The sequence below is a fragment of the Rutidosis leptorrhynchoides genome, chromosome 11, assembly GCF_046630445.1.
Source record: "Rutidosis leptorrhynchoides isolate AG116_Rl617_1_P2 chromosome 11, CSIRO_AGI_Rlap_v1, whole genome shotgun sequence".
NCBI lineage: Eukaryota > Viridiplantae > Streptophyta > Magnoliopsida > Asterales > Asteraceae > Rutidosis > Rutidosis leptorrhynchoides.
In genome coordinates, this window is record NC_092343.1 from 232922823 (window position 1) to 232945082 (window position 22260).

The following is a 22260-nucleotide window of genomic DNA, read 5'->3' on the forward strand; positions in this document are numbered from 1 at the left end:
TATCAAATCGTAACAATAGACCACAAGATTTCATATTTCAATACACATCCCATACATAGAGATAAAAATATTCATATGGTGAACACCTTGTAACCGACATTAACAAGATGCATATATAAGAATATCCTCATCATTCTGGGACACCCTTCGGATATGATATAAATTTCGAAGTACTAAAGCATCCGGTACTTTGAATGGAGTTTGTTACGCCCAATAGATCTATCTTTAGGATTCGCGTCAATTAGGGTGTCTGTTCCATAATTCTTAGATTACCAGACTTAATAAAAAGGAGCATATTCGATTTCGATAATTCAACCATAGAATGTAGTTTCACGTACTTGTGTCTATTTTGTAAATCATTTATAAAACCTGCATGCATTCTCATCCCAAAAATATTAGATTTTAAAAGTGGGACTATAACTCACTTTCACAGATTTTTACTTCGTCGGGAAGTAAGACTTGGCCACTGGTTGATTCACGAACCTATAACAATATATACATATATATCAAAGTATGTTCAAAATATATTTACAATACTTTTAATACCTTCTGATGATTTAAGTTTATTAAGTCAGCTGTCCTCGTTAGTAACCTACAACTAGTTGTCCACAGTTAGATGTACAGAAATAAATCGATAAATATTATCTTGAATCAATCCACAACCTAGTGTATACGTATCTCAGTATTGATCACAACTCAAACTATATATATATTTTGGAATCAACCTCAACCCTGTATAGCTAACTCCAACATTCACATATAGAGTGTCTATGGTTGTTCCGCAATATATATATAGATGGGTCGACATGATAGGTCGAAACATTGTATACGTGTCTATGGTATCTCAAGATTACATAATATACAATATAAGTTGATTAGGTTATGGTTGGAATAGATTTATTACTAACTTTCACGTAGGTAAAATGAGTAGTTTTTATCAATCTTGTTTTACTCGCCCTTTCTTCGTTTCTAATCCGTTTTGAGTGATTCCAGTGGCCACGGTTTTTTATTGAACTTAAATTTATGAATCTATATATAAAAAGTATAAGTTTATAGTCGGAAATATAAGTTACAAGTCATTTTTGAAAGAGGTAGTCATTTCCGTCGAAAGAACGACATCTTGATGACCAATTTGAAAAACATACTTTTACTTTGAGTTTAACCATGATTTTTGGATATAGTTTCATGTTCATAAGAAAAATCATTTTTCCAGAAGTATAGCTTTTAAATCAAAGTTCTTCTTAGCTTTTAATTATCCCAACCAAAACAGCCCCCGGTTTTACTACGACGGCGTATATCCAGTTTTATGGTGTTTATCGTGTTTCCGGGTTTTAAATCATTAAGTTAGCATATCATATAGATATATAACATGTGTTTAGTTGATTTTAAAAGTCTAGTTAGAAGGATTAACTTTATTTGCAAACAAGTTTAGAATTAACTAAACTATGTTCTAGTGATTATAAGTTTTTAACGTTGAATAAGACAGATTTTTATGTATGAATCGAATGATGTTATGAACATCATTACTACCTCAAGTTCCTTGGATAAACCTAATGGAAATGAGAAAAATGAATCTAGCTTCAAAGGATCCTTGGATGGCTTGAAAGTTCTTGAAGCAGAATCATGACACGAAAACAATTTCAAGTAAGATTTTCACTAGAAATAAGATTGTTATAGTTATAGAAATTGAATTAAAGTTTGAATATGATTATTACCTTGTATTAGAAAGATAACCTACTGTAAGTAACAAAGGTTTCTTGATCTTGGATGATTACTTGGAAGTATTCTTGATTTTATGAAACTAGAACTTTTGGAATTTATGAAGAACACTTAGAACTTGAAGATAGAACTTGAGAGAGATCAATTAGATGAAGAAATTTGAAGAATGAAAGTGTTTGTAGGTGTTTTTGGTCGTTGGTGTATGGATTAGATATAAAGGATATGTAATTTTGTTTTCATGTAAATAAGTCATGAATGATTACTCATATTTTTGTAATTTTATGAGATATTTCATGCTAGTTGCCAAATGATGGTTCCCACATGTGTTAGGTGACTCACATGGGCTGCTAAGAGCTAATCATTGGAGTGTATATACCAATAGTACATACATCTAAAAGCTGTGTATTGTACGAGTACGAATAAGGGTGCATACGAGTAGAATTGTTGATGAAACTGAACGAGGATGTAATTGTAAGCATTTTTGTTAAGTAGAAGTATTTTGATAAGTGTCTTAAAGTCTTTCAAAAGTGTATGAATACATATTAAAACACTACATGTATATACATTTTAACTGAGTCGTTAAGTCATCGTTAGTCGTTACATGTAAGTGTTGTTTTGAAACCTTTAGGTTAACGATCTTGTTAAGTGTTGTTAACCCAATTTTTATAATATCAAATGATATTTTAAATTATTATATTATCATGATATTATGATGTATAAATATCTCTTAATATGATATATATACATTAAATGTCGTTACAACGATAATCGTTACATATATGTCTCGTTTCAAAATCATTAAGTTAGTAGTCTTATTTTTACATATGTAGTTCATTGTTAATATACTTAATGATATGTTTACTTATCATAATATCATGTTAACTATATATATATCCATATATATGTCATCATATAGTTTTTACAAGTTTTAACGTTCGTGAATCATCGGTCAACTTGGATGGTCAATTGTCTATATGAAACCTATTTCAATTAATCAAGTCTTAACAAGTTTGATTGCTTAACATGTTGGAAACACTTAATCATGTAAATAACAATTTCATTTAATATATATATATATATATATATATATATATATATATATATATATATATATATAAACATGGAAAAGTTCGGGTCACTACACTACGTATCGTTCTATCTACTTTATCTTCGTTCTAGATATCATTCTACATCGATTATCTCCCCTCAAGATGGCCATTATGTAATTTCTAAAGTTCTAGAGATTATGTAATCTAGTATTAACGATAAATCAAATGAGTTTAATATCTTATTGACTCATTAAATTTATGATTACATCTGAAGAAAATATATATGTATATATGTTTTCATAAAGATTGTAATTAAAAATTCTTTCGTACAAATTGTTAATGATGAAAATATTTTAACGGGTAGGTAATACCCAAGGAATATTTAGATTTCACATTAATAAGTTACACTGTACATTCTTCGAATCTGAATCAACAATCATTTACTATCCTACTTACATCCACAGATATACGTATATGTTCACCACAGAATAGCCATTTTCATTCAATTTCATATTTGGATTTTGACTTCTCAGAACTCAACAAGTGGCATAATGAAGAAAACATGAAATAAAATAAAATTTGTTAGAAACAAACGAATTAACTAAATGAAATATTATTAAGAATCCACGCTAACTGTTCCTAGCTAACTTTTCCTAGCTAATTAGTTACATTTTATTTATCGCAGTTTATTTATCACAATTTTATTTATCGTCATTTAATTTCTGTTATTTACTTTACGCACTTTATTTATCGTCATTTAATTTCTTTTATTTATTTTACGCACTTTAAATATCGGGACACGTATATAAGGTTTTGACATATCATATCGACGCATCTATATATATTATTTGGAATAACCATAGACACTCTATATGCAGTAATGATTGAGTTCTCTATACAGGGTTGAGGTTGATTCTACAATAATATATATAGTTTGAGTTGTGATCGAGTCTGAGACATGTACACGGGTCACGATACATATTAATTAATTCAAATATTATATATTAAACTATATATAAATTATTGGACTGTTAATTGTGGACTATCGACTGTGGACTAATAGCATTGGACAATTAAAATGAATTAAAATATTGATTATAACATATGAAACTAAACATTTCTTCAAGTTTGCCACTTGATTTCATCTTAAACCTCATTTGTAACTTGACGATTACAATCTGCGTTCAAACCTTTCATGATTCTTGAAAACACCCCAATCGAGAGGATGAACCAACCGCACTTCATCTACGGAAGAAAAGATTTATACATATAGTTATGCACCTAAAAAGCTCTCGGAACTTGAGTAAACGTTTAACACGTATCTGTGCAAATTCCTTAGTGTTATTATTACCCAAAATAACTTGATAATTCTTTTCAAAGTAGCAAATTTTGTCACAGCTCCAGCAAATCAACACTGATTTTTCATTCAAAACAATCTTATTATAACTTTGATATATATGCGTGCTCTTTATTGTTACCGGGGAACCTTTTATATTTCACCATACTACCATCAACGTTTAATCATCTAAAACCACAATTCTCTTAAAACCACCTCGGAATGATAACCGACGATTCAGATATGGCTGCATTAAATGCAGATGAAACAGTAAAATTGTAGACGGCTTAAATGGTTAAGAGTTTGATGAATAAGAATGGAGTGTTGGGAACGCTCGATAGAAAATTTGGTACTGAAAAACGGATAGAGATAACCATGAAGGAGACCAAGGACAAATACAAGGATCAAACCCTATATTCAAAGAGTACAGGTAATTCTGGATCCGCCGAAATCTTTAAAGAATATCTTGTTCCGAAGTCATGTTAGAATCTTGCGAAAAATCTTTCTTTATCAACCTACGAACTTAGAAATTCCAAAATATCATCATAAATATCTTCGATATTTCTGAGGATATTTTCATAAATATTCTTGTCCGAAATTATCTACCTCTCCGTGTTTTCTGTATTCCATTATATTGAAAACTTCTGTAAAATCTAAGTATAAATTATGAATGAATTGTGGAGAAGTGTTGGAAATTGAAGCATGAGTTAGTATAATATAATGACACTTGGCCAACGTGATTATATTACAGTAAGTTATGCTGAGTTTCTAATGAAACATGATGATTCACAGCCTATAACGTCATCATGTGCCATGTTACGCGACTCTTATATTCGACTATATCTCTAAAAAAATCAAGAAACATATTTTCTTGATAATTCTATCTTTCCAGTGACTCCTGATAATTTGGCAAATATTTGGGAAATATGAATTGAAGTATAAAAGTTGAGAGTTGCGGAAATAATGGAACGAAAGAGGTTCATTTATAATGGGATTACCAGGCATAGAAACCGAGATAGATTACCGCATTTAATTAAAAAGATTTTATTCACCAAAGAATCAAATCTTTCAGATCTCGACGATTTTCTCTAAATCCCTTAAAATCCAGAAATCAATCCTATCGACGTCAAAAGTTAAATCTTTATCTCAATCTTTTATGATAGCTTCATTCATACTCTTCGAATAATCGAATTATTTTATCCATATTACTCAATGATGATAAAACTCTATTTGTCAGCGCTTATTCGTCAGAAAAACATTCTTAAAGTCAGCCATGACCATCCCAATCAAATTTCGGGACGAAATTTCTTTAACGGGTAGGTACTGTGACGACCCGGAAATTTTCGATCAAATTTAAACTTGATCTCAATATGATTTCGACACGATAAGTAAAGTCTATTATCTCAAATTTCAAAATTTTTGAACTATTTATATATATCAAACTAACCTTTGACTATACCCAACCATTCACGAACAATTGCTTGTACTTAAATATGTATATATTATATATAAATGTAAAGATATATTATATATAATATGATATTTATAAGTTATTATATCATTATTATTGATATTATTATTATCATAAATAATATTAATATAACTAATATTATTTAGTATCATCATAAATATTATTATTTATTATTAAATTTATTATTGTCTATCATCATTGTTATTATTAACATTTTCATATTATTATTACCCTTATCAATATTATTATTATTATTATTAATATTATTATTATTATTATTATTATTATTATTATTATTATTATTATTATTATTATTATTATTATTATTATTAATTGGCAATATTAGTGTTATTATTAACACAATTCTTATTATTATTTGTATTGTTGTTATTAATATATTAATTATAAATATATATTAAATATAAAAAATATTATATAAAATCTAACATGTACGAATTCCATATCTGCTTTTACATGTTTTTCTTCTGATTAGATTTATGTCGATGGATTTTTGCAACAAAAAAAGTAAATCAAATTCTATTACTGTGTGAATCGTCACTTACACTTGATATATGTACCTACTACTATAATTTGTAAAAACGAATTGAAAGATCAAAGAAAACCCATCTACTTCTTCCTCTCTTGATCATAACCGCCACTACCATAACAAACTACCAATATTTTCGTTATAATATCACCACCATCCGTCATCTAGTCATTTTTGCAACCGATGATAACCATCTTTTGAATCATCACAACAACCATCTTGCCTTCTTTCTTTTCTGCAATTAAACACAATCACTAAACCACCTTTACCATATATTTTCTTTCTTCTGTTTCCATTACGAGTTAGCAACTCATGCTGCTACTGCTACAATGGTTTTCGACATGATCAACACCACCACTGAAAAATCAATTAAAACTACGACTATCCTCTTAAGATTTATGTTGAAACGACCACACTTATTTTCTTCTGTTTCTATACAAACAACACCCCTTCTATATATATACATGTACGCTTACGTAGATAATCACACACCACACTACCATGAACTCAAACCACATTCATCACCACCAAAGTACACCCCAACCTCCACTATCTTCAACCAAGTCGCTACCCATTATAAACTGCTACTACAGCTGCTGTCACTTCCTAATTGATTCGAACGTGATCATGAAAGATACCATCATAAAAACACGAAGAAATTACTCCTGTTCCAACCATTTACTGTTGTGGTTATGCTTATATTCCATCTGTTTCTGTTTCTTGTCGATAAACACCAACACAACCATTCACCATATTTTTATCCTTTTTGCACAACCGCTACTGTCAATTTAGTGGTTTCCAAGCTTTATTATTGATGAAGTAGTGGTTGGTAATGATAAAAGAATGAGGTTAATGCTAGTGGAAGACTTCATAATGAATATAAATATGATGTGCCGACATATTTTTTGTTGTTGTTTTAAATCTTGTGGTGGGCCGAAGAACCCACTAGTTTAATTAACTCATGTATGCATGTTGGGTTTAAATATTCTTTTGAGCCATGTTTATTGATTGCTGTTGGACGAAATTCGGGGTAGGATTCATGAATGTGACGAATGATTAGGATATGGGGTAGGATAATGGTAATAATAATGAAAATTTCGTAGAGATATAATATTGAATCGTTTTCTAAGATTATGATATTCCTATTACCTCATGAGTGGAAGTCGTGATGATGATGTTAGATGCGAAGATGATGATTAATAATGATAGAGCTAATGATTAAAATGAGTACGAGATATAGATGGTGATTATGATCATAAAAGATGACAAAATAAAATTTGATGATGAAGACGAGATGTAAAAAAAAATTCATTGATGGAGAAGGTTTATGAGTATGATTATGATTTAGATGATATAATTATATTTATGATGAGGGTTAGAAGAAGAAGAAAGACCCAGACACTGGTTACTTAAAATTAAACCTTCAATTAAAACAGAATAGTAGTAATAGAGGGATGATTGAGAGTGTTTGTCGGAATTCGAGAGGTCTTGGGTTCGAGCTCGGTCTATGGCATTGTTTTTCTGTGAAAGCTCTTCAAAGGTTGTATTCTATTTTTATTTTTATTATTATTATTTGTATTATTATTATTATTATTATTATTATTATTATTATTATTATTATTATTATTATTATTATTATTATTATTATTATTATTATTATTATTATTATTATTATTATTAGTAAAATCATTATTCTTTAGAATATTTATCATTAGTATACATTATTATTAAAATTATCATTTTATTAAAAGTATTATTTTTATTAAAGTTATCATTTTATCGTTTAAATTAAAAGTATCATTTTTAACCCTATTATCATTATTATTATCTTTATCATTCCTAATATTACTTTAGTATTAATATAATTTTAACAAAAAAAAGATATATATACATATATATATATATATATATATATATATATATATATATATATATATATATATATATATATATAAATATATTTAGTACACAAAACATAACAAAATTTATATTTTTTATACAAAATAAATATATGAAACATATATATATATATATATATATATATAAATATATATATATATATATATATATATATATATATATATATATATATATATATTACTAATAAGAATATGATATAACTAACAAATTCACATAAAAAATAATTGTTCGATGAAAAATACGTGTATTAATATATATATATATATATATATATATATATATATATATATATATATATATATATATATATATATATATATATATATATATATATATATATATATAAATGATATAGGTTCGTGAATCCGAGATCAACCCTACACTTGTTAAATGATGTCATATGTATTTTTATTACAAAATACAGTATGGTGAGTTTCATTACCCCCTTTTTATATATATTTTTGGGCTGAGAATACATGCGCTGTTTTATAAATGTTTTACGAAATAGGCACAAGTACTAAAACTAATTCTATGTGGGTTTAAACCAGAAATATACCCTTAACTTGGTAACATTAAACTACTTGTCTATGTACGGTAGGCGCGAATCCTAAAGATAGATCTATTGGGCCTGACAAACCCCATCCCGACTATGAGATGCTTTAGTACTTCGAGGTTATTTTAAACACACCGGATCTGGTGTACTTTAGAGGGTAAAACATGAACGTTAAGGCTTGTTACCGGGTGCCTACAACTTATAGAATACTTTTATACACTCGCGAGTGTACATATATTTATAAACGGAAATCTTGTGGTCTATTAATATACGGAAATGATTGTTATGATAAACCTATGAACTCACCAACCTTTTGGTTGACACTTTTAAGCATGTTTATTATCAGGTACGAATTAAGTCCTCCGCTATGCATTTGCTCAATTTAAGGACATTACTTGGAATCGATCATCGCAATGGGATCAAATGTTGATGACTTCGTCCAGGTGGGTAAGGACGGGTCTTTACAATATGGGACGTATATTTATGAGAAATGGAAATTAAAATCTTGTGGTCTATTAAAATTATGGAAATGATCGATTATGATAAACTAATGAACTCACCAACCTTTTGGTTGACACTTTAAAGCATGTTTATTCTCAGGATTGAAAAAAATCTTCCGCTGTGCATTTTCTCAATTTAAAGATATTACTTGGAGTCATTCATGGCATATTTCAAAAGACGTTGCATTCAAGTCGTTGAGTTTAATAAAGATTATTATTAAATAAATGACAGATTAGGTCATTTATAGGTCGAATATTATGAAATGATATGCATACCTATCAATTTTCGATGTAATGAAAGTTTGTCTTTTAAAACGAATGAAATATTTGTAAAATGTATTATATAGAGGTCAAATACCTCACAATATAATCATATGTTATTGTATTCGTTCTTATGGATTAGGACGGGTCTTTACAATTGCTCAACATGGTAACCGACCTTAACATATAATGCGCATCAATAATATCCCCAAAACAGAACATCTCGTCTGTATAATATATAAACTTTGAAGTACTAAACACCACGTCCACTAGCTCTTCCGTCTAGTGAACATTCTAGGTGGGGGTGTTAAACCCGGTAGCTACCTTTAGGATTCGCGTGAATTAGGGCCATACCCGTTTCTAATTCTTAGGTTACCAAGCAATAATAATCAGGGGAAATATTCACAATAATTAGTGGCAATTATAACGTCCAACTAATTTAATAATAATCCACAAAACTTCTGTCTGCATAATAATTCATTCGAGGAATGTTTTGCTTGTGTCTATCTCGTCAAACATTTATAAAAGCATCTCATGTATTCTAAAAATATAGATTGTAAAAGCATTGAATAAAACAGTTGTAAATCAGTTATAAAGCAGCGCATGTATTGTCAGTCCCAAAAATGTAAAAAGTAAAAGGGAATCAAATGAACTCACGATACGATATTTTGTAGTAAAAATATGCATACGACGGAACTGAACAATGCAGGGTTGGCCTCGGATTCACGAACCTATATCATGTATATATATTAATACATTATAAATCAACCAAGTTTATATATATTCTGTTATGTATTAAGACTAATATTCTTATATATAATTTTATTAATACTTATAAGGCCTTATGATACTTATTTGATATTTAATTAATGTTACATCAATAATATTAGTTAAAACAAAATTTTATGTAATATTAGTATACTTCATATATTTTTATATAAATATCGTTTATTTGAAAAATTGATAATTTATAGTAATACTAGCTTAAAGATAATGATAATAGTGACAGTAATAATAGTAATAATAAAAATGTTAATTCTAAAAATGATTGTTTTAATGAGGATAATAACTTTAATATTATTGTTATATGATAATTTTAATAATAAAAATGATACAATAATAATAATAAAAATGAAATAATAATAATAATTTTAATGTTAATAATAATAATAATAATAATAATAATAATAATAATAATAATAATAATAATAATAATAATAATAATAATAATAATAATAATAATAATAATAATAATGATACTAATAATACTTGTGAGAATATTAAGTTTAATGATATTAATAATAATAATAATAATACTTTTACTAATAATAATACTAATAATGAAAAAAAAAAAAAATAATAATAATAATAATAATAATAATAATAATAATAATAATAATAATAATAATAATAATAATAATAATAATAATAATAATAATAATAATAAATTACTACCTTAAGAGTATAAGCTTCAAAAATAAAACTATCTCTGCCATGACTCGAACCTGCGACCTCTCACTAACCCAGCAACACCCTAACCATCCAAGCTAATCAGATTTCCTGATATAATTATGTTTCTATATATCTTTAATCATTTTTCCTGCCTGTTCTGCTTTGTCTTCCTAAAAAAAAAAAACGCCACACCTGAGGCTCGAACCCGAGACCTCTTGGTTAACAAACACACCCTTAAACCATCCTTCTGTCTTTCCATTTCTGGATTTAATTACCCCTACAATTCTTTTAACCCTTCTTCTACTGTATCCTTCTTCTTCACCTAATAAATCATCATCACAACACAATTATCATCATAACCTAATCATTTCTTAATTATCACGATCCCTATATTATCCCATCATCATCAATCAGTGATCATCTAATCTCGGTTTCATCCTTCATAATATCATAATCATATCATATTTATTATCGTCACTTACTCATAATCTATTTATCATCTTCCTTTCTGATCACCTCGTCATCATCATCAACTCGTCTTTGTAACATCAACAATTCTTGTTATTGTATCATCACTGTAATCCATCGTCCATCATCATGTTAATAGGGATAAAGAAATCGAATAGCAGGAGATGAGTTTGCAATCTCGTGGACCAATTTCCTCAAGAGCCCAAAATTAATTCAAAGGCCTAATCCAAAAAGCAATTAAATCTTTACGGTCCACATACTGCAGCCCAACCGACAAGGAAATTGGATTCAGTAAAGGAAAAAAAAATATAGAATAGGAAGAAAAGGAAAGTGCATATATCGAGAGTTTTTTAAAAAAATGCTGGAGGTTAAAGTAGATGGGGACTTTGGTTAAAAAAAAAAGCAAATGGTATCATAATTCCTCCACTGGTCGGCCATGATTATTTTCCCTAACCCCACTTGCATTGATTTACCATATAGGTTAAATAAGTGAGGTATTAATATACCTCATACCTCCCATATTCCCCACGTTCCCATCACTTTCCTTTTGGTTTGAGTTGAAATGCAAACACAGCAGCAGCGGTATTCGATCAAAGTAGGTATAAGGTGTTTGAATGATGTCTTAAACAAACGTGGAGATGCAGTAGTTCGGTTATAAGATGGTGGTCAACGGTGGTGATTAGAATAAAGGTGGTGATAAGGTGAGGAAGAAAGGTGGTTCTTTGTTGAACAATCAAACAAATATATATATATATATATATATATATATATATATATATATATATATATATATATATATATATATATATATATATATATATATATATATATCACAAGTGGGTTTTTGTCGATTGATCTGTTAACGAAAGGAAGAAGGAAAATAGCAGCAGTTATCTTGATTAATTAACAACAGGTTTTGTTGATGGTGGCCGAAGGTTGTAGCATAATCGTGTGATGGTGGGTTGATGATGGTAAGGTGGTGTCATGTTGGTGATTGAAGAAATCGAAGTGGAAACACAAGGTGGCGGTGATGGTTGATCAAATGGGTTTGAGGTGGGTTTTCAAAGGTGACGATTTCATAGTGTTTGAGGGTGCTTGTAAGATGTTTAAGTATATCCTCATGTATATATATATATATATATATATATACACATCTATGTATTGTATGATAGTGTGCGGTTATAAAAGGTGGCGAAAGGTTGTAATGGAAAGTGATGAAGAAGACGGTAGTCAGAGGAAAGAAATATATGTGCTCGTGTATCCATATAGATAAAGAGTGATACCTCTGTTGATTTAAGTAGGGAAGAGATCGACAAGGAGAATCAAACCAAGAAGAAGAATACAGGTAAATAAAAGAAAGCAGATCATGACTTGCAACTGAAATTGTTTGTATCTCTGATTGGATTCAATTTGTAACCAAATAAGAATCAATTGAAATTGTTTTGTAGCTAGATTGGGTCGACAGGATTAAGCAGTAACAAGATTTGAAGGACAATTTTGAAGTTGACATGTAACAGAATGCAAACAAAGTTCTCCAAACAAGAAGAAGAAGACAAAAAAAATAAGTCAGATGTAACAAATTCGTACATTCTTCTGTTACTGATTCTTATTCAAGTTTGTTTTGTTCTTGTGATTAAATTGTGATTTGTACGAATTTTGCAAATTAAATACAGTGTGAAATTACATTAAAAAAGATTCGTACATTTTATAACTTGATATTTAATAAATTTTGTTTTGTTTTGATTGGAATCAACCTGTATCACAGACATGAGAGTAAAATTTGATAGAGATAGGAAATATATTCTTACATTTATTTGATTTTATATATATAATTAATATTAATAATTAATAAATATGACTATATTAATAATAATAATAATACAGTTATTAATATTAGAATTAATATAAATACTAACAATAATAGTAAAAGAATTAATAATAATAATATTAATAATCAAAATAATACTAATAATAAGAATGATATCAATATTAATTATATTAGATAAAATAATAATTTCTGAAAATAATAATACTGATAATTTATTTAAATCATAACTAATTTATAATTTCAATCATTCTTATAATAATTTTTATATAAAAAAAATCTTTATATTGGTATCCCTAAAGTTATTAGAATTTTATTACTTATAATTATAATAGTAATAATAATACCATTATTGATATAATAATAATGTAGGTAATAATTATAGCAACTATATTTTTGCTTTATAATTAAATTAAATTTATAAATCTTATATATTATTATTTATGTAATACTTTTTAATTACTTATCATATAATAACATATATTGAATATCATACATTTTAATATATAACAATATACATATAATCATTAATTAAATATATATTACATATATACATATATATGTTCACTTTAATAGCAACTTAATTATTCTGTATGTTATTTTATGTTTTTAATTCTAATGATTAAATTATATTTTATTAAATCAAATTATTATATATACACTTATATTTATAATTATATCTATATATTTTTACATATTTATTTACACACAATTGTTCGTGAATCGTCGGAAATAGTCGAAGGGTAATTGCATATACGAAAATAGTTCAAAATTTTTGAGACTCAACATTACAGACTTTGCTTATCATGTTGAAATCATATAAAGATTAAGTGTAAAATTGGTCGGAAATTTTCGGGTCGTCACAGTATATGTTATATATAATAAAGTAAATAATTACTTATTTTGACTAGCACATGTGAAATTTTACTTTCACTTTTACAAATCAATTCTTTTAATCAAAAGATATTTTACTTAGAGTAGTCTATATTTACTAAGAACTTCGTTTCTTTTCTTACGTTGTCACCTTAAACGATTTCTATAAAATTTTCGTTGCTTGTTATATAAAATTTTCGTGTTATTCGTATCCAAGTCATCATGAAGACTTCACAACCGTCAAAATTGAGAGATTCATGTGTGTGTGTATATGTGATGAAGGCACTTACTACCACGTCATGTAGAGCCTTCGGACATCCACTAACACTTAAACCATTCAAAATTATTGCGTTACCCCAAGGATCTTATTTGCCACACCTGTTGGAACGATGCTCTTTCTTACGTAACTTTAAGTCCTAACATATTCCAAGGGATTCTCATTTAGTGATATTAACACTATCAGTATTTCGACTTTAATATTAGTTATAACCTGTTTGGCATTTTGCAAAGTCAAGAAGCGATTAACTTCTCGTCCTCATGCTCTATCCTTCATACCTCACTTTTTAGCAACGGCTTCGCACGTGAACATTTTTGGCCCAAACACTTATGTCCTGATAATTATCAAAACTACATTTAATTCATTAATTCATTACTCTGTTTATCAAAATTTTTGCACGTTGTTCATTTGTACGGTCCTCACGAGATTTATGGACAAATGAAAGTAATAAAGTTTTTCCGTCACTTATGCGATTTATAAAATCATATATGTATGTATAGAATTAAGTTACTAAATTTACCCTTATTTATTTTGGTTAGTACATACTAAGTTATACCTTCAAATTATTTAAAAATCACTCTTTTATTGAGTTGTTTAACTTAAGTCAAATAGTTTTGGTGCAAAATGGTACACGTTGTACATACTTCTAAATTTACTAGGAACTTCGATCCGTTTATGTTGTCAAATCAAACGTTTAAAGGGTTTTCAAAACTTCCTTGGTTGGTTTTATTAAAGGTTTTCGTATTAGTCTACACCATGTATGGATCACACTTCTTCTCGTCCCACGTTTAGGGATGAAGATTACCATTACGATCTTTGTTAAAAACTCTTGAGCCACTTTGGATGGCAGTTTTATAAAATTTGTTAGGAAGTCTTTGCGCTCATAAAGTGTTCCTTTTAAGGTTAGACATGGCAAAAACGCGGGCCGATAAATCAGTTTTCTGAGGTACACTCAGTGGTCACCCCATTGTAGGAAAGGCACTGGGTGGGTTTCTACACTCAATATTTCACGGCTAATCGCAACACCCTCGTAAACATCATCTCTATGAATCAGTAGGTTGAGGTACAAGGAATCATTTTTGAGATTCTTTTCACTTAGAGTAAACCATTCTTTATGACCAAGGGTTCACGTATCTTCTCATCCGCGCATCTCCTTAAGTATAAGGATCAATTCAGATCAACTCGCTCGTTGTACGGAGAGTTCACTCTCGTTCAACGATCACACCTTTCATGCAATTTTCTTTCAGAAATGTAATGTAAATTACTTTAAGAATCTATGAATCTTGTTATCTTCTTGGAAGGGACTGCTTAAAACATCTATAACACTGATGTAGTTACTCTACATATTCCTTCCTTCGTTGGTTGCAACTATATGTTGTTCTAGTTAATGTTAACCATAACTTCAACATGTAACTGAAAGGATAAAGTTACATTATGGGACTGTGCTTTCATTCCATCCAAGGATAAGTTCACATGCAGTAGGTTGTGATCACCATGTTTTCCATTCTATCGGTCAACTTTGTATTACGGCATAAGCGCTCAATTGTTTTAGATGAGTTGGGTAACATTCATGATGCATTTCATGCATCCAGCTTACCGAAGATGTCTGTAAGGCTAAAAATATCATCTTTCCTTTTGTGGGTATATATTCAGATGACATACTCATGTTAACCAGAAATGAAATCAATTTGTTGATCTCTTAGGACAAGAGACTTAATTAATGGCATATACCTATTCTTAATTTTATACGCCCAAGTACCTTTCAAGGTAAATAGTTCACTTCTGAGCCTACGAGTCTCTTGGAACTTTGATATGCTCATTCTTCTTCAAATTTGGTACCATTGTTGGTCCCTCCTCAAAATTTCGGGACGAAATTTTCTTTAACGGGTGGGTAATGTAACGACCCGACTTTTTCAACTTAAATTTTTGTGCTCTATACTTTCATGAATCTGCGTGTATGTGCGTACTGAGCTAGTTTATGCTCTGGGATCTTATTTCATGATAATTACTTTCGTTAATACCTTACAACGTGCTATTAAGTGCTTAATCACTTAACTTGATCCTCGAATGCTTTTACGACCGTTAGTGTCACTTGACGTTTAAAGTGAGCTACGTACTTGGTACACGTTTGACTTTTGTCATAATTGGAATATTATGACTACGTAATACTAATTGTTATTTCCTAATAACAATTATTTGGGTTTTTGGTTGCTTAATTACACTTAGTAATTTACTTATGCTCACTAGTTAGTCTTGTTGGACTTTCTACCTTATTGGACTTTAGCCCACCCTACTCTAGCTAATGGACCATTTAATTAGTCCAATTTTAATAAGTTAATGACCCACTAATATGAAAGACAAATGCCCATTAATAAGATCCAACATACTAGCATTTTTGTTCACCATTACCATACATGTTGCATGAGATCCTAACATAAGCACCCCCTTTAGACCACCACTAACCAAAAAGCAAAAGTTGTCCCCCCTTTTGTCTCCCCATACCCACGGCAAAACTGAAAGGACCCGTCCTAATCCATCTGGACGAAGTCCATATCGATTATAAACGATTCATAGCAGTTGATTACATTGCGAGGTACTTGACCTCTATATGATACATTTTACAAACATTGCATTCGTTTTGAAAAGACAATCTTTCATTACATCTAAAGTTGACAGATATGCATACCATTTCATAATATATCCAACTATAATTGACTTAATAATGATCTTAATAAACTCAACGACTAAAATGCAACGTCTTTTGAAATATGTCATGAATGACTCCAAGTAATATCTTTAAAATGATCAAATGCACAGCGGAAGATTTCTTTCGTACCTGAGAATAAACATGCTTTCAAGTGTCAACCAAAAGGTTGGTGAGTTCATTAGTTTAACATAAATAATGATTTCCATCATTTTAATAGACCACGAGATTTTCATTTCCAGTTCTCATAAATATACGTCCCACACATGGAGACAAAAATCATTCATATGGATTGAACACCTGGTAACCGACCTTAACAATATGCATATAAGAATATCCCCATCATTCCGGGATCCTCCTTCGGACATGATATAAATTTCGAAGTACTAAAGCATCCGATACTTTGGATGGGGCTTGTTGGGCCCGATAGATCTATCTTTAGAGTTCGCGTCAATTAGGGTGTCTGTTCCCTAATTCTTAGATTACCAGACTATATAAAAAGGGGCATATTCGATTTCGATCATTCAACCATATAATGTCATTTTAATTACTTGTGTCTATTTTGTAAAACAGTTATAAAAGTTGCGCATGTATTCTCAGTCCCAAAAATGTAAAGATTAAAAGGGGATCAAAAGAACTCACCTAATGTATTTTGTAGTAAAAATACATAGAACGACATTGAAAAGTATAGGGTTGGCCTCGGATTCACGAACCTATATCATTCATATATTTATTAAAACATATAATGGAAATCACATAATTTCATTTAATTATATAATATTAATGTATTTGTAGTTATATTAATATATCTACATATATATATATATATATATATATATATATATATATATATATATATATATATATATATATATATATATATATATATATATATATATATATATATATATATATATATATATAATTAGTACTGTATTAAATTTTAATAGTTTGTTATATGTAAGTTTTTATATAAATAATGTTAATATGTTTGATATGTAGTTATATGAAATATTAATATAACTATATTATGTAATAAGTATATTTTATGTACATAATCTTTATTTGTTGTAATATAATAATAATAATAATAATAATAATAATAATAATAATAATAATAATAATAATAATAATAATAATAATAATAATAATAATAATAATAATAATAGTTAATGAGAAAACTACCTCAAAAAGAATGAGTTTAAAAAAAAACAGCCCTTGCCCGGGCTCGAACCCTCGACCTCTTGCTATCTCAATAACACCACAAACCACTCCACCTAAATTTGTTTCTTGAATTAATTCGTCATTCACCTATACTTAACCCGTTTGAGAAGCCCAACAACAAACTCTTTAGCCCATTCAAATTATGTAGTCCAAAAATATAACTTGGCCCGTTTAAGGGGTAATCCCCTTCGGTACCAGTTATTAACCCTAAAACAGATCGAGCAATCATAATTCCTTAACACCTATTGCATCTTCGATCACAAACATCAACAATTTACAGCATGAGTCAACCATAGCTTCGGTTTTTGGGGTTTCTGGCCGTCGACAAAAGCAGGAACAGGAAATTCGATTATCATTAGAAATTGAGTAGAAGAAAGTTGCAGCAACAATCAATCGATTGAATAGGTCATCTGTTCTCCGATCGATCAATAAATCATTGGTTCATCAACGGATCAGGTATGGGATTGATTCCTCAATATCTATTAATTTCTTAAATCCTTTGATATATTCTGTACTTCTATTTGATCGAACTAGGGTAACAATCTATGGTATTCTTGTTGAGTTTGAAGATGGTGATCAATAATTATGATGAGGATTAATGATTGTTCGAATAGTGATTCAAAATAAAAAAAAAAATGAAGTAGTAGTACTATGGAATCTGAGTAACACTAGTCGAAGAGGCTATAGGTTCGATAAGGATATTGAATGGGGTCTTGTTTTGAATCAGAAAGCAGAACAATAAATGATGTTCAATTATTTAGTTACCTATTCATACAATTATATATTTTTCTAACCTATCATCATTCATCATAAATTATTAATCACTTCATTAACATCTGCTTGATTTGTATATGAAGGATTGAGTATCATATTGTAAATAGGTTCGATTCATGATTGAACATTAGAAATCGAAAGTGTACTAGCTTGATGATTTGCAGGTGTAGTATCAGCAAGTTAGTAGCACAATGATGGTGCTTGGTTTGTGCTTGAGCTCAAAATAAAAGTATTAAATAGTATAGCTGCAGTAGCAGTTCCTTCAATTGAAACTGACATGAAACCTGGTATTCAGCAGCAGAAGTAATTATTGTAGTAGCAACATTCTAGGGGAACAGTAACATAGCAGATATGTGGTGTTTGGCTTTGGTTTGCTCGACCAAAAACAATAAACAGACAGCAAAGGTGTAGCAGCAAGATGTGGGTCAAAGGTGAGTTGATTGTGATGGTGCCAAGGTGGTGATGTAAGTGGTTATTTAGTGGTGATTGAAGGAGATGGCGAGTTGGTGCTTGATGGTGGCCGGCTGTGGTGATTGACAAAGGTGGTTTGGTGGTTGATTTTCCTCGACAGAGAACACAGAAACAGGAGCCATAATAGCTGCAAACAGTGGTTGTAGGTGGTGATGTTGTGGTTGTTACTTGTAGTTATTGGTTTAGTAATGATCAAAGTGAGGTGGTTGTAGCTCACGGTTTGAAGTGGTGACGTTTGTTGAAAACCGAAGCAAAAGAAATTAATTAAGATAGTGTGTGCATGAGTAAGTCTTACATATGTAAATGTACATATAAAATATATGAATGTGGTTTGTTTGTGATTGTCTATCAAGAATAGTAAGGTGGAAGAATTCAATCTTCTTGTCTCAATCAAGCTTACAACTTTTTGGCCAATACTCTCTCAATAAGTGTACGTGACTTAGACAAAAATTAAAGTGGTATTAGTGGTAAGGTGGAAAGGTTGTCACAATGATCAAGATGAAACAAATTAATATATAAAAATAATATTAGCAGCCATTAGTTTTGGAATTACATCCGTCGACAAGAAATCCTAACTTACGGGTCAATATATCGTGTTCCGTTGTTAAATATTTTGGAGTATTAAAACTTAACTCGGGGTATTTAAATATATTTTTAGCAACTTAATATTTTATAAAACTTAATTATTGATCAATTTTATTTTCAATTTCTCATAAGTTAGACTTTACTTGTTTAATATCAATCCTAAAAATTGCCCTGTAATTCGAGCTCGATCCCAACTCGAACTTATATATTTTTAAAATTAATTAAATAAATTCTAAATATACTTTTAATAAACTAAATTTGATATAACTTATTTTCGGATCACCGTTTATTTAAGAAAAAAAAACAATCACATAAGTTCCTTTGTAACCCGTGTACCATCATTCGATTGACAATTGAGCGTTACCGTCGTTTACTAAATAAATTTGAAAATCACAAAATGTATATTTAATATACTTTATTTATATATATAGATATACAGATATGTTTCAAATAATAATTATCATAATATCATATTTTATTTTATTTTACATATTCAATTCTAATACAACAACATATAATATTTAAAGTTAATTTCTAAATTATTATATTTATATATATACATATATATTTAAATACACACAAATCTATTTACAATTAGTTATTCGTGAATCATCGAGAATGGTCGAAGGTCAATTGAATATATAAACATAGTTTCAAAATTTTTAAAACTTAACATTACAGACTTTGCTTATCGTATCGAAATCATATGAAGATTAAGTTTAAATTTGGTCGGAAATTTCCGGGTCGTCACAGTACCTACCCGTTAAAGAAATTTCGTCCCGAAATTTGAGTGAGGTCGTCATGGCTAACAACAAAAATGTTTTCATGACATATATGAGTTGATAAATAGAGTTTCATTACTATATAGTAATATGAATAAGACAATTCGATTACTCGAAGAGTACGAATGAAGCTATCACTGAATAGTGAAATGAGAAAGACAGGTTTCATCATAACTTTTGACTAGTCATGGTTGAATTCAGAAAATAAGGTGTGTCTTAACTTTTGACGTTGTCTATGTTGAATTTCGGAATTCAAGGGATATAAAGAAAATCTTCGAAATCTAAAAGATTTGATTCTTCGGGATTTAAGGAAATTAGGATCTCTATAATTAAATACGATGATCTGCCTCAATTTCTCAGTCTGATAATTTCCATTATAAATTAAACCCTTCCCGTTCCATAATTTTCACCATTCCTATACTTTCCTTCTTGTTTCATACATCCAAAAGATTCTGAAAATACTCAATCCAGTTCTGATCCTTGTCCTCATTCTTACTATCGCAACAATCATTCTCCTTTTCCAACTTCCACCAGAGGAATCTGCCTTCTTCTACTTCGCCCTTGGGATTACAATGTTTTTAATTCTCTCGTGTCTTTATGTTGCGATAAATATTGATATACACGGTTTGTAATTTATGTGTTGTTATCGGGCTTTATATTCTCCCTTATATTTCAAAGCTCTATACTTTTGTTTTCTCTTCCCGACTTCAAGTCAAGCGAATAATAGTCCAGAATTTGTAGATATAGAGTTTCGAATGATTATAATGTTCTAAGCAGGAAGGAACGTGATAGCACAATTTGATTTTTAAATTTATCAAAATTACAGAAGATAGAACTATCAAGAATATATTCTTCTTGATATGTTCGAAGGTTATGTAGAATGAAAGAGTTATGTAGTATGACATATGATGATGGTATGATCCACTGTGAATCATCACGTTTCATTAGAAACTCAGCATGACTTACTGTAATATAATCACGTTGATCAAGTGTCATTATATTATACTAACTCATGCATCTGTTCCCAACATTACTTCAATAACATTCATATTATAAGCTCAAAAGTTTACAGAATATAGAAACTAACAGTTTCTATATGATGTAACACTGATATCAGGAAGAGATTAATGATTTCAGATAAGAATAGTTATGAAAATATCTTCAGAAATATGGAGGATATTTATAATGAAAGATACGATGATATCTTGGAATTTCTAATATCGATGGATGATGAAGAAGATTTATCCGTAAGGGTTTAGATTCGGAAGCAAGGTATTCGCTAAAGACTTCATCAGAAACAGAATCATTTGGATTCTTTGAAGTCAAACTTATTCTTTGTGATTTGTCCACGGCTTCCTTTATAGTTTCGCATAATCCGCTTTTCGGTACTAAATTTTCTATTGAATGTTTCCAATATAATGATACATAGGAAGCACGAGGAGGTATATAATTTCGGACGAGAATATTTA